This window comes from Mus pahari, chromosome 7 (assembly GCF_900095145.1).
Source record: "Mus pahari chromosome 7, PAHARI_EIJ_v1.1, whole genome shotgun sequence".
Lineage (NCBI taxonomy): Eukaryota > Metazoa > Chordata > Mammalia > Rodentia > Muridae > Mus > Mus pahari.
The window spans coordinates 73,916,737-73,940,366 of NC_034596.1; positions in this window are offsets into that span (position 1 = coordinate 73,916,737).

Here is a 23,630-nt window from a genome sequence, read left to right on the forward strand (position 1 = left end):
CTCAGGTCACTGAGGTTGACTCTAGGTGACTTCGCAGGATAAGCCACCTCACCAGCCCTAAACCTCACTTTCATGCTTATTTAGGATGGACAGTTTTTCATAATAAATGACATTCTTATCATTTATTATCACCAGAATCTTAGACACATGAATAAGATGAGATGGCTCTCAGGGGCTCCCACCCACACATATCTGGGATTCAAGACCATTGACTGCCTCATTCTCCAAGCTCAAAAAGTCTTCATAGCTCTGCAACTAGGTCTTTGGCTAATGTTACCTTTGCCTTTGTCTTCAGGTTTATCCCTCTGCAGTTTGTGACTCTCTCTGTGCACAGTGCTAAGAACATGCGTCTCAAGGTGAAGCTGATCAACGGCCGCTCTTACTACTTACAGCTCTGTGCTCCTGTGTATAAACAGGATATCATATTTTCTCAGTGGGTAGATCTCATCCCCCTCCTGAATCAGGAGAAAATCAAAAATACCAAAGTATCAGAGGTCTCAAGCCTCTCCGAGCTCACCAACAGCACAGACATCACAGGCTCCATGGACATCACTGCTTTCACGGAACTTCGGACCAGGCCCCCGAAAACACACAGATACCCTTGTAACATCATGGAAAGTGCAGACTTCTCAGAATATACAGATGTCACTGATATCACAGATGTCACTGATGTCACCGATATTCTGGACAATGGGGTCACAGATGTTCAAGATATAAAAATTGTCACAGAAGTCACAGAAGTCTCAGAAGTCTCAGAAGTCAAAATGGCCACAAACATCTCAGGGGTCAAAATAGTATTTGAAAACGACGATATAATAAAGACCAAGCGGGAGGAAAAGGTATGTGTTATGGGACACTTCATTCTTTAATAATTAAACGTGGGAGCTGTAACCAAGTCTGTTAACACTCATGAGGAAAAGCTGTGGAACCAACTCAGTATAAATCATAAAGTATTCCCTGAAACAGTGACTATCCTTCCAGTATCAGAATCAGCTGTGTGACAGAAAGAAGTCCTGGGTTAGAATCTTAACCTCCTGGGTATTATATACATGACTGGCTAAATCGCCAAACACAAGGTGTGGTGTCATCACCCCTAAAATGAGACTATTAATATAACAAAATGGTTATTTTATTACTTAAATATAAAGATGGGCTGAAGCTTCAATAAGAAAAGGTGAGGGCAGAAGTCAGAAAATAAAGAAGTTATTGACTTTTAAAAATGCCAGAAAGTAAAAAAAATTAATAATAAAATAAAATAAAATCAGGGACCCTGATATAGCGGCCTCTTGTGAGGCTTTGCCACTGCCTGGCAAACACAGAAGTGGATGCTCACAGTCAGCTATTGGATGGAACACAGGGCCCCCAATGGAGGAGCTAGAGAAAGTACCCAAGGAGCTGAAGGGGGATGCAACCCTATAGGTGGAACAACAATATGAACTAACCAGTACCCCCAGAGCTCGTGTCTCTAGCCGCATATGTAGCAGAAGATGGCCTATTCACCCATCATTGGGAAGAGAGGCCCCTTGGTCTTACGAACTTTATATGACCCAGCACAGGGGAATGCCAGGGCCAAGAAGTGGGAGTAGGTAGGTAGGGGAACAGGGGCGGGGGGGGGGTATGGGGAACTTTCGGGATAGCATTTGAAATGTTAATAAAGAAAATAATAATAAAAAAATGTTAATAAAGAAAATAATAATAAAAAAAATAAGTAAGTAAAAAAAATGCCAGAAAATAAAAAATAAAATAAAAAGGAGAGAGAGAGGAGAGAGAAAGAACTATGAAGGTCACTCTCAAACCTTGAATTACACATTAGGAAATGAGGACTTGGCAAACCTTGAATTAAGGTACTGAACTTTTTACAGATCAAACTAGTAGGTTGAAGAGATGACTCAGCAATAGAGAGCACTTCCTGTTTTCCCAGAAGACCTGAGTTCAGTTCCCAGCCCACAACTCACAACTGCCTATATCTCTACCTCCAGGGGATCTGATGCCTGCACACTCCCTCTCCCTCTCCCCTACCCCTCCTCTCCTCCCTCCTCCTCCTCCTCCCCCTTCCCTTCCCCTCTCCCCCACCTTGTCTTTCTCTCTCTCTCTCTGACAAACACACACACAGAGACACACATACACAGACACACAGAGAGAAACAAAAATACTTAAATATATAAATCTGGGTGGCATAATGGACTATAAAGATAGATCAGTTTGAAGACTAGTAAACAATGTCCACTGGATCCATGATACAAAAAAGTGATGATAGAGAACAGACACTTCACAAGAGAAACCACTCATAGATTATAGCAAGAAAAAGTTATATATCTTTCGTCTGTGTCTACAGTCAGTGTGCTGTGAAAAACACAAGACGTTGTTCCTTGCCAGCTATACAGTAGTGCACCAGATGACCAACATCTCTTTCCCCCTCTATAGTCCTCTCTCTAATTTAACCTTTTAACTGACAATGAATACAATAAAAGTAGGAATGGTAGTAAAGGGATAGTAAAGTAGGGGTTTGGCGAGATCTACAATATGGGTGAGAATTGGTCAAACATTCATGAAATGATTATGAAGTAAGAACCTTAAAAATACTTATGCCTGGGACTAGAGAGGTGGCTCAGAAGTTAAGAACACTGGCTTCTCTTCCAGAGGAGCTAAGTCCAATTTCCAGGAACCACATGGCATCTCAGAATTGTCTGTAATTCCTGTTCTAGGAGATCCTACACCTCACACAGACATACATGCAGGCAAACACGAATGCACATGAAATTAGAAATACATATTCATACCCTGTAATGGGGATGAAGAGTACAAAGATGTGAATCATGGGTTGGGAATATAGCTCAGTGATACAATGTATGCTTAGTGCACACAAACCCTTATTTAGGTCCAACTCACAGCACCACACACACACAACCCGTTAATCATCCCATATGTATCCCATGCTTATAACAGCGAATTAATGAAAGCATGAGAACAGCCTAAATGTTTACCAAGAACAGTCAAGCAAACTCAGGTCTACGAGAGCAAGTGCCATGCTCATCTTGTTTAGGGGTTCCCATAGTACCCACCAAGCCCATAGCAAAAGCCTATTAGATGAATTAGTGTTGTGTACTTGTTAAAATCATTCAAAAGTATTTCTTAGCCTGAAAAGATGTTTATTATATACATTGAGAGGGGTAAAGAATAATTAATCTCTTAGATATAAAATCCATTGATACATATCCACTAAAAGAAAAACTAGGGACTGGGGAGCTAGCTCCATTGATAAACTGCTTGCTACACAAGCATGAGGACCAGAGGCTGATCTCCAGCACGCACACAAAAAGCTGGGCACGGTGGCATGCACTTGAAATCCCAGTGCCACAGAGGCAGAGATAGATTGTTAGGGCTCACTGCCTAACGAGCCTAACTTACTTAGTGAGCCTCAAGTTCCATTGAGAAATACTGTCTCAAAATATAAGGTGGAGAGTTAGAGAGGGAAGATGCCTGTGTGGACTTCTAGCCTCCACAAGCACATGTGCACACACATGGACATACACTCGAACACAAACGTACACCACACATACATAGAGAAGAAACACCACCATCTGTGAGTAGCACTTTGTCTCTGCATAGAGGGAATAAGTGTAGTTTGTCCCTTATTTACACCTCTGAAGTGTTTTCCATACTAGAGGTAAATAGTTTATATAGGTAATATCCAAATAGTTTTTCACAGTTCATAATGACAGAAAGGACATTCTGGTGCTAATTTTACCCAGGTCTGGTGGCACAAGCCCAAGACCACAGCTACTGATAGAAGCCTGTGAATCAGAGGCCTGCACAGACCACAGAATACACTCTAGGCCAACCTAAGAACTTAGTGAGACCTCATCTCAAGACTGAAAGTAGAAAAAGGGCTGGGGGGTCCAGCACTGGTACCGCTGCAGCACTGGTACCGCTGCAGCACTGGTACCGCTGCAGCACTGGTACAGCAGCCATATAGCCTGAGCCAGTCCTCAGTGCTGCAGTAAACACACAAATGGTGAGTGCTAGACTAGAAATGTTGCAACAGCTTCAGAGTGAGCACAAAGCACATCTTTACAAAACAGTCTGAAGGAAGCTGGAAAACTAAGTGTGCCCGAGGAGCGAGGAGCAGTGCTGCCATGCGAGGAAGCACTTCCTAACTCCCACGTTAGTCCTCAGAGGATCTTGTCATGTGTGTAGATGTTTTGCTTACATGGTGTTTAGACACCACATGTGTGCAGTGCCTGCTAAAGCCAGAAGACAACATTGGATCTCCAGGAACTAAAATTACAGTTGCGAGTCACATGTGGGAGCTGGGAATCGAACCTGGGTTCTCAAACAGAGCTGCTGGTGTTCTGAGCCATTATCTCTCCAGACTCCGCTTACAGCATCTCAAATTGTCTATATTACACATTATTTTCATTGTAAGAAAAAAATGAAGTTTTCTCTTTAGGGACCAATAGTACTACATATTATTTTGGGTGTGGTTTTTTTTTTTTTTGTTTTTTTGTTTTTTTGTTTTTTTGTTTTTTTGAGACATGGTCTTGCTATACTAGGACAGACTGACCTTGAATTTGCAATCCTCCAGCCTCAGTTTCCCCTGTGCTGGAACTGCAGGCATGTGTGCCTAGGTCCAACAGTACCAGGATGGACCTGATGGTTGCCATGGGAGGAAGAAGGGCAGACATGAAGAATGTTAGGGACACAGACAGAGTTCTCTGACTGACTATACTGAGGCAGTCTGACCACTTTGATATAGTCACAGAGCGACCTGGAGAGCTGGCATGTGGCAGGGAGACAAAAGCAGGGGAGATGTTTTAGAGAACTGCATTTTAGAGTCTTGAAAGATGAAAGTATTGTTGTTATGAAGCCCGAGCCCCCACTACCTATCAGATGCTCTACGAGCAACCTGACTAAAGACTCCATGGCAAGCTATTTCTAGAAAACCTTCCTTAACCTGTAATTCAAAGACAAGGGTTGTAATTAGACCCTACTCATCTTGTGTGAGGTGGCCTTGGGGTTCATCACTCTGACCTGAATATCATGGATTAGGCTGCAGTGGTGCAGGCCTTTGTTCCTATGCCACCAGACTTCACACCCATCAAGGCTCTTCTCCATAGTCAGGCAACACCGCACCTTACTCCCCATCCCTGGACAAGTGAGCACTCAAGTAAGTATGAAAGAAAGGAGTAGAAACTGCTCCATAAACACTGTTTCTACATGCTGCCCTTCTGATTTCTGATTTCCCATTGCTTGTTACTTCCCAAGGAATATACACCGAAGCATAGGAGTCTACGAGATACAAAAACTAAGGGTGACTACCGAGATTCCCCAAATCATGCCACCATCTCAAACATAGCCCTGGCTTTGCAAGATGAAGGGTGTTTTCAGACTACTCTGACTCCTATAAAAAGCAAGGAAGACATATACAAAGAAATATGTGATGAAACTTCTGAAGAAAATATGATTGGTCTTCAAAACATACATCTAAAGGCCACAGAATCCAGGTCAGTAGCATGGGAAACACTGTGCATTCTAGTGTGTGCAGCAGACATATGCCTGCTTCCTGGCAACTCATGCGTTTGTCTCTGAAGATTCTGACAGACACAGCGTGACAGAACAATGACATAGGCACCTCTTAGCCATGCATTTTGGGGTCAGCCTTGGCTAATTTTGATTTCCACACCAGTTTCTTGTGCTGCTTATCTGGAATTGCTGCCACTGGGTTAATGCTAAGAGCATGGGGTTTAGAGAATTAACAGACACTCAGGGCTCACATTTGGGAGCTGGAGTGTTGATGGCTGGAAAGGTTGTGTGTGCGTTTATGGCGATGCTTATCTGTGTTCTTGTCCACAGAGGCTTTATCCGTTACATATCTCTCTCTGTACTTGCAGTAATAGGAGAAAACAACCTATTTTCATTATTTCAATACCTCTGTTGCAAAGCTGATTGCAGACTGAATGGGAGTGAATGTTGTAGTGATAGAGGTGCAAGTTGATACACTAATTCTAGGGTAAGACTTAAAGAGAACCCAGATAAAATGCTCACATTAAGCTATGCAGCACATGCTTGTAGACTCAGCTACTCTGCAGGCTAAGGCAGGAAAAATCCTTTCAGCCCAGGAGCTCCAGACCAGTCTGAGGAGCATAGTTGAACCCCACCTTAAACAATTTTTGTTAGAAAAAAAAAAAAAAGGCCAGTATAATTCTGTCTGTCTTTTAAATAAATATATTAAAAGAGGAATTGGAGGGTAGCTCAATGACAGACTACTTGCTTAGAACACACAGGCCCTGGATTTGATGCTGAGCATGGGGGGGGGGGGGCAGAGGCGCAGGGAGAGTTATATTCCTGTACACACAAACACAGGATAAGAAAATTAACTTGGAATGAAATTAACTAGAATTTGTTAAGTAACTTGAAGTGCTAAAAATAAATGTTTCTATTCCAAAAAGAACAAAATAGTAAACTATTGTAATGACTACTTACTGAAAAAAGTAAAACTGAAAACTTAGAAGTGTCATATCAACTTTTTAATAATAGGTAGAATAGTAAATAGTAATTTTTTTCCTTTAAAACCTGGAGAGATTAGGAGCTGGAGAGATATCTCAGCACTGAAGAGCACTTGGGGCTTTAAAGAGGCCCTGATTTAGGTTCTAGCACACACATGGGGCAGCCCATAACTACCTATAGATCCTCTACCAGAGACTCAACATCCTGGCATCTGGTGGTACCAACCATGCACATGGTGTACATACATTTGTGCAGGCATGGACGCATACACATGAAGTTAAAATAAATATAAATAAAAGCATGTTGTCACCCACCTTTAATCCTAGCACTTGGGAGGCAGAGGCAGGCGGATCTCTGAAATCAAAGCCAGCCTAGTTTATAAAGCTACTTCCAGGACACCCATATCTACATAGAAAAAAACCTGTCTTACATAAGCAAAATTACTAAATAAATCTTTTTTAAAGAAAACCTTATAGATAGTAAATTAAGTATGTGACTTTTAATAAAAATGCAAAGTGGAAATTTTTTAAAAATTTATAAATTGAAAACTTGAAGAAACAGGAGTTATCAAAGTTCTCATTAAAGAAAAAAGCACTTTCAAAATTTTTTCTGGACAGTATTAATTATAACTCTGATTTATATTTTGTTTATGTCATTTTCTCATAAATTATAAAAATGTATCTTATTTCTCAAAACTTTAGTTTGCTTTTTCTAAGCCAGACAAAAATAACACAATAAAGATTATTCTGAGTCAATCCTGCTTGTGTCAATAAAGGTCTTAGATTTCTAATGTCTTAGAGTTTCCGTAGGCAAAATGTAGCAAGCTCAGTATAATACTAAAGAAGGTTAATGCTATTCCCACACAGAGAAAAACAGAATGGTCATAGCATTTTGTCCACACTGTAATTTTGTCCACTACACCTACAATATATTTTTTTTAATTAAGAGATTATAGCTGGAGAGATGGCTCAGCAGTTAAGAACACTGACTGCTCTTCCAGAGGTCCTGAGTTCAATTCCCAACAACCACATGGTGGCTCACAACCAACTGTAATGGGATCTGATGCTCTCTTCTTGTGTGTCTGAAGACAGTGACAATATACTCACATATATAAAATAAATCTTTTTTAAAAAAACAAAGTAAAGCAATTCTAGGGCCAGTTGAGTCTCATCAAATAAAAGTGCTTGCTGTATAAGCCTGATAGCATGAGTTAGAGTCCCAGATTGATGGGGCAAGGGGAGACCTGACTCCAGAAAATTATTTCTGACCTCCATACATACACTGTGGCAAAGGCATGCCCACACTCACACATACATCATATATGTACACACACACACACACACACACACACACAATGATAATAATAAAGCTTAATTTAAAATTTAAAACAAATTAAGAATGTTTCCATTAATATTTCTATATACTCTATAAGTTCTACCAGCTATACTAGAACAAAGAAATATTAAAAAGCATAATAAAATTTTTAATTGCCAGGCACATGGATGCACATCTTTCATCCCTGCGTGTGGGAAATAAAGGCAGGCACATCTTTGTGAGTTTGTAGCAGCCTGGTCTAAACAGGTTAGCCAGGGCTACATAGTGACACCTTGTCGAGTGCCCTCTTCTGGATTGTGAAGGTACCTGAATTTACATGTACATGACCCCCTCCTCCACATATACATAATTAAAAAGTAAATGAAACAAATCTTTAAAAAATAAATATCTATCAATAGCTACAGCAAATATCAATTTCTTTAATTATGAGCTATGTTCAAACTTTGGCTTTCTCACACCCTGCTGTAGAACTAAGTCCTCATTGTATATATGTCTTTGGAATGTTTCTCTCCTGGCTTGTAAGTCCTCAGCTCTGCATATGCACTTCTCCTAGTCAGTGTCTGCTGTGTCACTAAACAGCCAGCTTCCTGGTCAGCCCTTCTTCAGGGGTCACATGGGTCACCTGTGGGCTTCAGCTACAAACCACTGCCTTCCACTGAATCACCTTCTTCTTTGTGTTCTTTCTCTTGTATGTATGTCTGCTAGTCAAGGGTTGGTTATTGGTTGTGTGGAAGGACAGTTGGTTGATTAACTGTCTGCAGTAAAGCTCTCCACCACATGGAGGGACATCATGAATATGACAGACATCCAGTGAGAAGCAACTGGAAACTGCTTAACTTCTTTTTTTTCCTAATTGTTTTCACATTAATTTGTTTGTCCTGTGCTTGTATGTACGTGTACAGAAGGCAGAGCACACTCATAAAAATCAGTTCTATCCTTTCATCTTGTAGGTCTCAAGGGCTGGTGGCAAGTGCCTTAACAGGCTGAGCCATCTTGAGGACCCAAAACACAATTTCTAAGCGTATGTCTACCTTCTGAAGTCAATTTACTGTTTCTGTCTTGAAATAACTTAATTGGAAATTTTATGAATTTCCATTAATTATTTAGAAAGATAGTCTATTTTCTTTTCCCAGTATGTTTATATATATAAACATAATATATATTATATATTATATATTATATATTATATATTATATATTATATATTATATATTATATATTATGCATGTGTTCATTAATAAAATTGTTTATTTGGAAAATATTTGTAAATATTAGGCAGCTTGGAACTCTATTCTCTCAGAATTTCACACTTTAGCTGTCTGCTCAAATGCTTCCCCCACACACACTCACACACACACACCCACTCACACACCCACTCACACACACACACACACTCACACACACACACACACACTCACACACATACACTCACACACACATACTCACACACACACTCACACACACATACACACACACACACTCACACGCACACACCCACTCACACACCCACTCACACACACACACACTCACACACACACTCACACACATACACTCACACACACTCACACACACTCACACACACATACACACACTCACACGCACACACACACACACACACACACACACACACACAGTCCCTTTTTTCCCTTCCTCAGATCACTACTTTGTCTCCCTCCATCCCTCCCCTCATCTCAGATTTGACCTCAGCACATCCTAGCTGCCATAACATACTTTGTTTATGACCTGCCTCTTCCACTGAAATAAAGCAGGTCAAAGGACAGGGACTTAATTTTTTTACTGTTTATTCCCTTGTTCTTAATGCACACAAGGTGCCTGGTAAATATTATCGAGCAAATGAATCACACTCTGCCATTGAAAATTATTTTTGTTGCCTCAATGAACAAAACAAATGAAGTTTCCTGTGGAACTGAGAGAATGGTATAATTTTCTTTTCTTCTAGCTTATTTTGGTTTTAAAAATAATTCTTCTCCATCTTATTTTGTTGGTAGAGAATAAATCTTTGACTAACATTTCTTTTTGTTTCCCCATTCTTTTGAACTCAGATCAATTTGAATCTATTTGATAAATGTTAGACTTTGTGCTGATCCTTTGTGGGGAAAGAGCACTGACGATTGAAGCAAGAGGCTCACACATGTTAACAGCACACTTTACCACTGGGGGACGTTTCCCATCTTGAAGACTTTAGGTATAATTCTCTTAGCACTGTCACTAGATATTTGAGTGTTTAATTTTTTTCAATTACACTTGTTTGTACATTTGTTTAGTGTGTGGGTGGGGAATGTATGTGTATTTTACAGTCAAAGGAAAAACTGTCAAATCAAACACATGAGTTTCCTTGTAGGAATTCTCCTAGACTAGGAGCTAGGTATACATTCTTATGACTCACTGTGAGAAATGCTATTACCGAGCTAGGTGTGGTGGTACACGCCTTTAATCCCAGCACTCAGGAGGCAGAGGCAGGCTGATTTCTGAGTTCAAGGCCAGCCTGGTCTACAAAGTGAGTTCCAGGACAGCTAGGACTGTACAGAGAAACCCTGTCTCAAAAACAAAACAAAACAAAACAAAACAAAAACAAAAAAAAAAGAAAGAAAGAAAAAGAAAGAAAAAGAAATGCTATTACCATCCACAGGAAATTCTACTGCCCTATTAGAGACTGAGAAACAATTAAAACAAATAAATGTCCCCCAGATGACTGATGGCATTGTGTCCCACCACCTCATGTATAGTGGGGCTGACTCTAGGTTGGGTCTCCATGCTGGGCCAGCACTCTGCCTAAGCTATGTCCCTAACCTTTTAAAATTTTGTATTTTTAGCAAAGTCTCAATACGCAGCTCAGGTTGGCCTGGGACTTATTATATGGCCCAACCTGGCTCATAATTCTCAATCCTCTAGCCTCAGCCTTCTAACGCTGGGATTATAAGTGTGAACCACTATTGCCCAGTTTGCCTGGTCTGTTATTGGTGGTAATCTGAGTTATCTCAGTGGAATTAAATAATGACCAGAACTGCTACTAGTAGCTCTAGTGAGCTAAAGGATACAGGAAGAAAGTTTACAACAAAAGAGAACAAACAAACAGGAAAAGTGGATAATAAAGAGAGACACAGAAACAGAGAAGGAAGGTAAAGATGCAGGTGCCCGGCAGTGAGGACCAGAGCGTTCACTACTACTCAGCAGTGTGGGCTCAGTGGAAAATCCTCAGCTGTCTTCCTATAATGACGTAAATGAATCCATCCAACTTAGAAACTTTGTCTATATAAATTGGTCAGGCCCAGATACTCTGAAATCACCTTCTAGTTTATCTCATTCTCACAACACAATATTGCCAGTAATAACATTCTACAATCACACCATGAATTAGAATCTAAACTCATGAGGCTAACTGTTTAAATCAGCATCTTTTTTCACAATGAAAATCGTTGCATGTCCAGGAAAATTAGGATAAGCTTTACTTTTCAGTGTAGCTTCCAATGTATGGAATAAGGAGCAGACACAGCCACTGCCCTTCCCCACTCCAGCTCCCTCACTAACGTGCTATCATCAGTGCACCAAAACTGATGTGTTGCTATGAAATAGCTGTACTTTACAGTTTGTAACATAAAGGATCACACTTCATAGTATAAAATTCTATGTGCTTTGATGAATGTATGTAGCATGTACCTTTTGTTACATGTTCACAAAATCATTTCAGTGCTCTAAAAATTCCCTCAGCATTACATTAACTCTTTTTAAAAAGATACTTCTAGCTATGTGTATGCATGCGAGTCTATGTGAGGTTATTGCATGTGAGTGCAGTTGTCCATGAAGCCAGCAGAAGGTACTTGATTCCTTGGAGCTGGAGTGCTGTGAACCAAACTCAGGTCCAAGAGTGGTGTGAGATCTTAATTCTTGAGCCATCTCTCTAGTTTCCCTACATTAGCTTTTAATTTCAGGTTTTTTAAAAAGATTTATTTATTTATCTAATTATCTAATTATCTATCTATCTATCTATCTATCTATCTATCTATCTATCTATCTATCTATCTATTTTGTATACAGCATTCTGCCTGCATGTATGTCTATAAGCCAGAAGAGAGAAACATATCTCATTATAGATGGTTGTGAGCCACCATGTGGTTGCTGGGAATTGAATTCTGGACCTCTAGAAGAGCAGACAGAGGTCTTAACTTCTGAGCCATCATCTCTCCTTCCCACAATTGCTTTTTTTTTTTTTTTTTTTTGCTCAATTCTGGGGAGTAAACATAAGGCTTTGTATATGCTAGACAAGTGCTGTACATTTTTTTTGTACATTGTTTTGTTCTTGTAAATATTTTTCTTTGTCAATTGGTTTGGTTTGTTTTAAGACACGGTCTCTGGCTAGTTTAGAACTTGCTATGTAGACCGGGTAGCTCTGAACTCTACAGAGACCGACCTCTGTGTGCCTCTCAAGTTCTGGATTAAAGACCAAACCACCACACCCAGCACTATTTTTGTTTTGTTTTCAAATGATTGTTACATTTATATTTATTATTTATTTATTCATTCATTCATTTATTCATTCATTTAGTGGAGGTGGGGTTGGGGGGATGAGTGTATCAGGATGCATGTGTGCAGGTCAGAGGACAACTTGTGGGAGTTGGTTTTCTCCTTCTACCATGTGGGGGCTGGGGATCAAACTCAGTTTTTCAGGTTAACAGCAGGTACCCTTTACCCTCCGGATCATCTCACCAGCACACTTAGTTTGTTGGTGGTGGTTGGTTGCTTGCTTTTATTTGTTTGTTTTTTGTTTTTTGTTTGTTGGTTGGGCTTGGTTGGTTGGTTGGTTGGTTGGTTGGTTGGTTGGTTGGTTGGTTTTTGAGACAGGGTTTCTCTGTGTAGCCCTGGCTGTCCTGAAATTCACTTTGTAGATCAGGATGGCCTTAAACTCTGAGATCTGACTGCCTCTGCCTCCCACCTGGCTTGGATCCTGCTCTTGAAGGCTAGAGTGTGAGAGGGATATGGGAACAGCTGGGCCCTTGATGGAGTAGAGAGAGCATTGTAGTCCCTGGACCTGGAGTTACAGATGGCTGTGAGTCTCCCAAGGTTCTCTGGGAAAGCAGCCAATGCTCTTAACCTAGGAGCCATATCGCCTGTCCCTAAGGGAGCTGAGCAAGAACACTCACTGTGTACTCTCTCTCTTCTCTCTCTCTCTCTCTCTCTCTCTCTCTCTCTCTCTCTCTCTCGTTTTGTTTTTGAGACGGCGTTTCACTATGTATCCCTAGTTTTCCTGTAACTTACTAGGCGTGCCTCAAACTCAGAGACCTGCCAACCCTTGCCTCAGTGTTGAGCAGGATTAAAGGCACACACACCACCATGGCCTGGCTAGAGGTTTGTTTTTTGTTGTTGGGTTGTTTTTTTTTAAATAATAAAAATTACAAAGCTAACAGGTTGAAAAGTTCTCTATAGAGTCTAGGTTTTGTCTGATTCACTATATGATCATTTGAAATGATGTGTGACACTGCATAAGCAGAAAAAATAATGGAATTTTAAAATACAAAAATATTGTAATTTATCGAGTCTTAAATTCTTTAAGGCTTTCCCTGTTAGCTTTCTATTCCATTAATCTCCTAACTACTAGGAAGAAATAAATGAAAAAAGAAAAATAAAACTAAATTTTTATTCTAAGTAAGCCTCTTGAGGTCTGTCCCATGGGACATATTTGTATGGGAAGTAGGTGGCTTAGTAAACCATGGGCTCCTTTTTGCTTTCTGTTTACACTGGAAACATAATTAGTAGCTAGTTTCTAATTTGAGAATGCTAATTAAAAAAGAAAGATGTAATATTTTAAGAACAGAATGGAACTCACCTAAGCTTTATTCCTGGGGCATTTGTAGGATTTAGCCAGGCAGGTAAGGTAGATGAATACATTCTAATTGTTATTTTTCTTTCCTAAGACTATTAATTTCAGGGACAGTTTATAATTGTTTGTTTTAGAATGCAAAAAATTTTAAAAGCTGAACATGACCCTGCTGAATGTTGTGCTTCTCTGGGTACTACCATTTAAAATGCAAAATAAGCAAATTAAATCTATATGGGATAAAGATGAAGGAATCGAGCTTTTCCCACTGTCATGGGGGCTCTTAGAGTAATGAAGAGCTTACTTCAGTTACACTCCTTCACAGACCGAGCAGCAGTTACACTCCTTCACAGACAGAGCAGTACTGCTCTGAACCTTTGGTCTGACCAGGAGATCAGGCTCTTTTAATTTGCGCCTGTTTTGTTGGACACATTTTCTTTGTGTTGCCTAGTCTCTCAATAATTTTTACCATTACTCTCAACCTTCAGTTTAAATCCTGAGACCTGTTGGCATAGCTATGAGAATCCATTTTTAGAAAACTCCAAAGAATTACTACTTTCAGTTCCTGAAAGATCCACTGTAATGACTGTATCTTCCTGGCCCCTTGCATGAATCATAGCCGCCTCTGTAGGATTACCTGGGCAGGGACATCTAAAGGTAACTCTTCACCAGATTCTCTTGCACTCCAGCAAGAGGGGAGGGCTGAGCAGCCATGGGTGGAGATGCCAGCAGCCTGTGACTGTGAGAAATGCAATAACAGAAGGTGTTATGCCATTGCATACAATTTGATTTGTAGCTTTTCCAAGCTGAATAACCCATAAATAAACAACCTTACTCTGTATAATCAATACAGTCTAGGCTTTCTAATCCATTACCACTCACAGAGCATTTGAAAAATGACTGGTTATCTCAGACCCAGCTGTTTTGTTTTTGTTTTCTAAATATCTGTAGTCAAGGTGACAACTCTTGGAACTCTGCTGTTTATTTTTACAGGAGTACAAGAACTGATTCAGACATTTCAGGTAAGGAATAAATTCCAAGACACATTTTTTTTGTGTGTGCTCTTCAGTAGACAAGAGTTATTCAGAGTTCTAACTATAGATGGTTAGGAACAAAGGGTTCCAGCTAGGCCTTCTGTTGCCTTCCCAAAATTATAAACACTCCACCCAGGAGAGACTCTTCCAAGACCATCTTCAGACCCTTTCAAGAGTATGGGTCACGTTTGACTTCCCAGAACCCTGAGTCTAATCTATTAGGCATGAACCACTCCAAGATGAACTCTAAAGGTGGATCCCAACTACAGCAGCAACAGGACCTGCTATCCTTGAGCATTTGTATGGGGAATATTTTTGGTAAATTAAAATCACTCAGTTCCTCCGCTCTTCCCACTTACATCTTTAGCCTAACACTCACTGTGGGGTAACTTAGTTAATGTTTGGGTATGGGGATTTCTTATTTATGTATTCTCATGTCTTAAAGAATCTTCAATTTCTAACAACAAACATGTAACTGAGGAGATTGTCATACAGGCCATTAGAAACCTTGCCTTTTGCTGACTGTTCACTCACCCCTAGCTACTCTCTAACCTGTGAGCTAGAATAAGCTTCGGCTACATGCCACTTATAAAAGAATACTATGGAAAGAACACAGAGGAATATTTAACTTGGTTTAAGTGTAGAGGAAAAAAGTACAAAACAAACAAACAAATGCCCAAGAAAAACAAGAGTATGAAGACATTTATAGTCATATTTAAAAGTCAGTTCCACCAAAACAAAAAAAACAAAACAAAACAAAAAGCCCCCCTCCCCCCCAAAAATAGGAAAGAGAGAAGATTATATGGTAAACATAACACATTTTTTTAACGATTTGTTTCTTTTATGTGTATGAGTGTTTTATATGCATGTATGTATGTGCACCATATGTGTACATGATACTGGGCAAGGTCAAAAGACGGCATCAGATGCCCTGGAACTGGAGAGACAGACAATTGTGAGCCATTGAGTGTGTGCTGGGAACTGAAATAGCAAGTGTTCTTAACCACCTAGCCACCTCTCCAACCCAATACTAATAGAGTTTTATACGAATGTGATTTATCTTTATATCTGCTCATTGGGCATCAGTAGCCAAATTACCCACTGACCTTCACCACATGTAAGATCTGCATTCTGAACTTCAGAGTTGAACCTTAGACCACCATATTAAAAAGTGCTTCGATAAAGAAAATGCCAGGTGGGGGCTGGAGAGATGGCTCAGTTGTTGAGATGTGTCTTAGGGGATCCCAGTTGATTCCTAGCTCCAAGTTAGGCAGCTCACTCAGGCTATAGGGTATCTGACACCTCTGGCCTCCATGCACAACCACACACACACACACACACACACACACACACACAGAGGCACACATGTAGACATATATACACATGATTAAAAAGAAAATCTTTTTAAAAGAAAATACAAGACCTCCTTTTTAGTTTGTAGGATTTTTACCCATCAACTTCTACCACAAACTATATTTATAAGGATGTCAAGACACTAAGGGTTTAGAAGCTCCAGAGTTACCCAGTACCAGTAACCCAAACAAATGCCCTCTATGTCTGCCAAAGGCAAGGATCCATCTAGCAGCAGCCTGACTGCTAATGACTTGTCACAACACAGAGATAGAACTACGATTCATTTAGTTAGCTGTGGATGTCCAGTTCATGCAGGGTACCAATATGGTTGTCTTTATCTTACCTGCGACTAAAAGTTCCACCTGTCTTCTGGTACAACTTCAAGGTTTTTAAGCTGCATTAACATGCATTTTATATGAAGCACTTTGGCAGACTCGGGAGAGATTAGACGAAAATATCAAGCAAGTTACTTGCCATAAGTCTGTGTATTACTACTTCTTTTTCCTTCAGTGGCTTTTCTTTGGCTAATACACAGAAAAGAAAAGAAAAGAAAAGAAAAGAAAAGAAAAGAAAAGAAAAGAAAAGAAAAGAAAAGAAAAGAAAAGAAAAGAAAAGAAAAGGTGGAAAAGTCACTGAAGGAAAAAGAAGTGGTAACTTAGTGTCAGGTTTTAAAATGGCTTCTCTACTGACTAAATCTGTAAGGGAAGCTGGAGGATGCCAGACACAGAAAGAGCAGGTGGGAAGCTTTTCTAACTGTCAAGGTGGAGGTAAGAAGCAGTCAGTTTTGTAGGGTACTTCAGAGGGATGCGCATGTTGGTCAGAAAGTTCCTCACATATTTTACACAGTTGATATATACTAACAATGATGTAGGTAGTTGATAACTAACAATGATGTATTTTACACAGTTCATATATACTAACAATGATGTAGGTAGTTGATAACTAACAATGATGTATTTTACACAGTTCATATATACTAACAATGATGGAGGGTGCTGGTGATGATGATTGACAGGGCTGCAGAGATAGGTCAGGCACTAAAGTGCTGAAGCATGAGGCTATCGAGTCAGTTCCCAGCACTCATAGAGAACGCTGAGTGTAGTAACACACACTAGTAATCTCAGCACTACGCAGAGACAGAGGGCGTTGGTGGCCATGGAACAGCCTAGCTGACTCTGCAAGCCTCAGGCAATGAGAGTCCATGCCTCAGAAATCAAAGTAGACATGTCCTGAGGAGACACCTAAGATTGTTCTCTGGCTTCCACATACGTAGATGTGCACACACACACACACACACACACACACACACACATATGCACCCATCACACATGCACACACATGCATAATTATTGTAAGTCTACTTGTAGGAACAAGACAAAGGAAGACAGCATGACTGGGATATAAGAATCAGTGAAGCCATCTGGGAAAGGGAGCCAGAGGAGATATGGCAATGTTGAAAAGGGCAAATGAGCACTGATGTTGAGTCAGAGGCCTCAGGCTTTAGCTCTAAGCCAACTTTCTCCATTACAATTCACTCCCTCTGTATGTGGCTAGGCTGTTGGGAGGAGGGCATTTTGACAGTGATTAATCTGAAAACTGACGTTCTGTGCTGCTGATGGCCCATTTCTGGAAGGCTAGCAGGCAGCTTGATGTGGGTGTCCTGGGCATCAGGGACTAACCACAGATACAGCGAAGGAGCAGCAAAAGAGCATGTGGAGCTTGCTGAACCGCAGGCATGGCACGGCGTAGGATGTGGCTGGCGTGCAGGTTGCCACAAGGCATTAACCATTTTCCCTGTTTGTTCTCTTTCATGTTTCCCTGTTTCTTCTTCTTTCTTCTCCGGTGTCTTCCCATTTTTCTTAGGCTTGTATAGTTTCTCAGTTTTCCCCCTGATTAGCATTTCTTTCCCCTTCTTCACCCTCCTTTGAATAAGGTTTTTCCCTCTCATACACTCATGGTAATTCTCTTTACCTCAAGAAGGCAAAAGCTACCCCATCCTAAACCCTCATTCTATTAAATTCAGCCTAAACAAAGACTAATAATGCCTCTGTAATTCTAATTTCTAGGTAAAGCCAGAATAGTAATGCAGCCCAAAGCTGGGGGAAAATCAGTCTCTGTGGGGGCTCCCAGCCTCCTAGGCAATGGTAGTTAAGGACAAAATTATGTGGTTTGCCTCCCACACATCTCTGCAGCTGAAGGGGTTTCTGTGCAATGTTTTGCAGAAAGCAGCACTTCAAATACACTGTTCCTATAAGCAAGGCCACGTAATGACATGGCAGATACCAAGCTAGACCTGTGTCTCTGGACCCAAGTCAATTCTCTCCTTCCTTGATTTTTTAATTTCTTACCTTTCAAGGCTTCATTCTTCTCCTCAATCTTTCTGATTTCTTTGTAATGAGCCCAGGGCATAGACTTTCCTATGATGCCATAGTATCTTCCTACATGACAAAAAGTGAGACCAAAGACAATGGTTCAAGAAGCAAGAGGAAAATCATACATGAAATATTGTTTCCTTCCCACCCCACCGGCTTCTTTTATCTTCCTGTTCAATACTACAAATCAAGTTCTAAGCAGCCACTTCACTCTCTGCTTGTTTAATCCAAACTAAAAAGAAAAAAAATGGAGGGAAGCCCCTGGAAGGACCAGGTTTGTGAACCAGCACTGAGCTCCACTGTACAGAATGTTGACACCTGGTGAGGTGTTTAGACCATCGTTCGAATTTGAGACCCAGATTCAGTTTTCCCCTTTTGTGGCCCTTTCTCTCTTGTCTTGGGCCTTCCTTCTCTCCCACTTTTCCATATCTCTTCCATTTGCCTGTACTTGAGCCCCTCTTCCCCTTTGGCTCTCCTCATTCCAAATCCTCTTCTAATTCCCCAACCTCATACCTCATCTGTCTCCCCCTTTCTCAGGGGGAGTGCACACAAGTCTAGTAAAACAGAAAAGGTCACATTGGAAAAACCTGTTGGATGGCCTAAAGGTGAGTTTTCAATATAGGTCTCTGTAGATTTAAATGGAAGATGAGACACCTTCAGAAAACTAAAACGTTGACTCTTAACATAAATCTCATTATGTTTTCTGTAGTAACAAAAGAGGTGCAATTGCAGATAAAGAGGTAGAACATAATGTGGAGAGGTTTGTTGTGGACTCCTCTCTAGACTCTTACCATAGGCCAGATGCCAATTCCAGCAGGAGGCGGAACCGAGAGGGCTTTTGGTGAGGCACTGGAAGAGAATTATATACTATTGCTGCTACATGGGAGTTATTTCTCTCTTTGTACCATCTGATCCCAGGGACTGAACACAGGTTGTCAGGCTTGCCAGCAAGCACCTTACCTAAGCCATATTGCCTGTGCATAGATCCTTAGTTATAAAGAAAAGGTTCATTATAAATAGTTTTATTATTTTATTTTTAGCATTACTTTTATTTTCAGTAGCATTTGAGGATGAATGCAGGGCCTTACATATTAGTGCTGTATTACTGATCTACATACCAAGTTTTTTCTTTTATTTTTTCTTTTAATATTTTTTAGACTTACTTATACTTTTTTGTGTACTTTTTTGTGCCTACTTGTATGGGTACTATGTACATGCCTTTGAAGGTTGGATGAAGACATTGAATTCCATGGAACTGGACTATAGTACGGTAGATAGTACGATGTACTGTATTGTATAGCTATGAACTGCTATGTGAGTGCCAGGAACTGAACCCAGGTCCTGTGCAAGAGCAGCAAGCCCTAACAGCTAAGGTGTCTTCCCACTTCTAATTTTACTTTTTAATTGCGTATTTGTATTAATTTGTAGTCTTTTACTTCAAAGTAAAACCTTTTAGGCTACTTTGTATGTAAGAATATATTTTGTATTTCAGACCTTTGAAATAATGTGACTTTTGTGTTTTTTGTCAGATCAGTACAAACTACTAAACTAAAACCAAACCCAACTCAGGAAAAGGCAATCTCTGCAAGAGGAGAACAGCAAAAGCTTTTGTGTGGCAGAGAGAAAGGCCAATCACTCCACGCAAACCCATGCCAATCGAATTTCTAAAATTCTATTTTAGATGTGTTGTTTTCCTTGTTTGTGGATATGTATTTTTAAAAAAGCTACAGAGCTATGAAAATTAAAAGGATTTCAATTTACAAACTGTTTCTAAGGCATCTTTGATCTGGGCTTGTTAGGACAAACTGCTCTTCTCTGTGTCTTTCCTGTAATGCCAGCCCCACTCTGTCTCCTGCATTGTTTGTTTTGGGGTCCCTGGTGGTGAGGACTGAGCTCTTTAGGTATTTGTGTCCTAGCTGAATACTTGGTGCTAAAGGAGTATTTATAGAGTCCATAATTTGGCAACACATGATACTAAGTGACAATTTACTGAGTGTCATTTGCAAACAGATTTGTAAGAAATTCATTTAAAGGAAGCTATAGGTCTGGGCATGTGGGTCACGGAAAGAGCACCTGCCTGTCCTGGAATTTGTAAGACCCTGATGTTAATACCCAGCAACCCCAAAGCTAAAAAGGAAAACCAGGAAACTACAGACAATTCTTGCCTGAAGAGTTGTTAAAGTTACCACTTAAGGACTAGAGAGATGGCTCTCTAGCTCAGAGCACTTGCTGTTCATGCACAGGGCCTGAGTTCAGTTCCCAGTACCACACAGCAACTAACAACTCTATGCAACTTCAGTACCAAAGGACCTGAAACCCTCTTCTGGCCTCCATGAGCAACCAGGCATGTATGCAGTACACATAAATACATGTGTTCAGACCAAACACGACTACACATTAAAAATAAAGCTACTACTAAATTGTTTTAAAACCAGCTGGTCATTCTACAGCATGTTTTTCATATACTATCTCGGTTAATCTACACAGCAATCCATAGAGTACTGTTGTCTCCCTTCATTGCAGATGGTGAACTGAAGCTTGGAAGATACTTGCACAAGGTATATGAATCTCTAGAAAATGGTGGAAACGGGATTTGAGCACAAGAGCTTATAGCCAAGCTAAGCTGTAACTCACGAGCTCATGCATCTGTGTGCTCAGCAGAGCTCCTCTAGAGAACCACCCTTCACCCACTCTCCTGGCTCACTGTCCAGGGGATCTGTCTTCCTTCCATGCTGCTCTAACGATGGAAAGAATTTCCTTCCTACCTCCACATCGAGAAAAGACTCCCATGACAACAGGAGACAACTTACTACTGGCGATGTGTTAAAATCTGAAGTACAAATAAACATTTTGCAATTTGGACATGACTTCTTTATAAACTATTTCTTTGATATAGATTATCTGTGACAAACTAGGATTTTTTTTTCCTTTGGTTTTTCAAGACAGGGTTTCTCTGTGTATCCCTGGATGTCCTGGAACTCACTCTGTAGACCAGGCTGGCCTCGAACTCAGAAATCCNCCTGCCTCTGCCTCCCAAGTGCTGGGATTAAAGGCGTGCGCCACCACGCCCGGCTGGAAAGACACTCTTTATGACTTGTTATTACTAGTAAGGGTCCTTCAAAAGGCAGCTGTACAGGACCTTAGAAATAGGTCAGAAAACTCTTACAAACCTAAGACATTCTTATCAGATGACCAAAGAAAAATGAAAAGCACATTCACAACAAGATCTAAGTTCAAAACAAAGCTCACACACAAATGATTATAGTGGTTTGTTTGTAGCAGAAAAAACTTGGACACAACCCAATTACCCATCAACGGATGAGTAGTTAAACAAATTGTGGTATGTTCATAGAGCAATAGCACTTAGTTACCAAAAAAACAAATCTACTAATAAATACTTCTACACTGCAATCATAGAAACATTTTGAAAGAAGCCGAATAGTCAAAGGATACCTAAGGAGATTTAAAAGATTTAGAAAACAAATCATTTATAAGATAGGTCAGTGGCTATCTGTGGCACAGTTGGTTAGGAGGGCAGTGACTGCAAAGTGATACAAGGGAGTATTTTTCCCTTTATTCACTTTACACCCTGATTGCAGCTCCTGCTCCTCCTGCCAGTCCCATCCTACCACCCGCCTTGTCCCATTCCCCCTACCCCTTGTACCAACCCTCCCTGGCACATCAAGTTGTATCAGGAGCAAGTTCATCTTCTTCCACTGAGGCCATACAAGGCAGCCCAGCTAGAGGAAAGGGATGTAAAGGCAGGCAACAGAGTTTGAGTCAGAGACAGTCCTTGCTCCAATTGTTGGGGATCATGGGAAGCTGCACATCTGCTAGGTACAGACCACACATGCTCTTTGGTTGGTGGTTCAATCTCCGTGAGCCCCCATGGGCTCAGGTAAGTTGGCTCTGTAGGTCTTCCTGTGGAGTTCCTATTCCCTAAGGCTCTTGCAATCCTTACCCCGTTCTTCCACAAGACTCCCTCAACTCTGTCTAAAGTTTGGGTGTGGGTCTCTGCAACTGTTTTCATCAGCTGCAGGATGAAGCCTCTCAGAAGACAGTTATACTAAAAGCTAGGCTCCTGTCTGCTGCAAGCATAGCAGACTATCACTAATGTCAAGGGTTGGTTCTTTCCCATAGTGGGTCTCAAGTTCAGCCAGTCATTGGTTGGCCACTCTATCTTTGCTCCATCTTTATCCCTGCACATCTTGTAGGCAGGGCAAATTTTGGGTAGAAGGTTTTCTGGGTAGGTTGGTGTCCTCCTCTCTTCCCTTCACTGGAAGTCCTGCCTGGCTATAGGAGATGGCCACTTCAGACTTCATACCCTGCCCGCTTCTAGGAGTCTCAGCTAGGATCACTCCATATCTTCCCAGGAGCCCCCCCTTCCAGGTCTCCGGCTTCTTTCAGAAATGTCCCCCACTGATTTTCCTTCTGTCTCCCGCCTCTTACTACCCCAGCACCTGTTCTCCTCCCAGCATCTTTTCCCACCCAGCACATGCTGACAAGGACATGGAGCAAGGGAAACACTCTTCCATTGCTGGTAGGAGTGCAAACTTGTACAACCATTTTGGAAATCAATTTGGTGGTCTCTCAGAAATTTTGGAATAGTTCTACTTTAAGACCCAGCTCTAACCACTCCTGAACATGTACCCAAAAGATCCTCCATCATATCACATGGCATTGTTCAACTATGTTCATAGCAGCTTTATTTGTAATAGCCAGAAACAGGAAATGACCCCAAAAATGGATAAAGAAAATGTGGTTCCTCAACCAAAGAATGGATAAAGAAAATGTGGTTCATTTACACAATAGAATACTACTCAACTATTAAAAACAAGGAAATGGTGAAATTTTCAGGCAAATGGATGGAACTAGAAAATATCATCCTGAGTGAGGTAACCCAGACACAAAAGGACTTGTATAGTATTTTCTCACTTCTAAGTGGATATTAGCCATAAAGTATAGGATAACCATGTTATAATCCAGAGACCTAAAGAAGCTAAGTAAGAAGGAGGGCTCAAGGGAGGATGCTTGAATCTCACACAGAAGGGGAAATAAAATAGTCATTAGAAGTGGATGGAGACAAGGTAACTTTTTATCTTTTGAAAGACACAGAAACGTCTTTTGACTAAAGTGGCTGTTATATCCATGTATATATTTGTAAATAAAATATTTAAAAGTAGAAATGTTTTGTTTC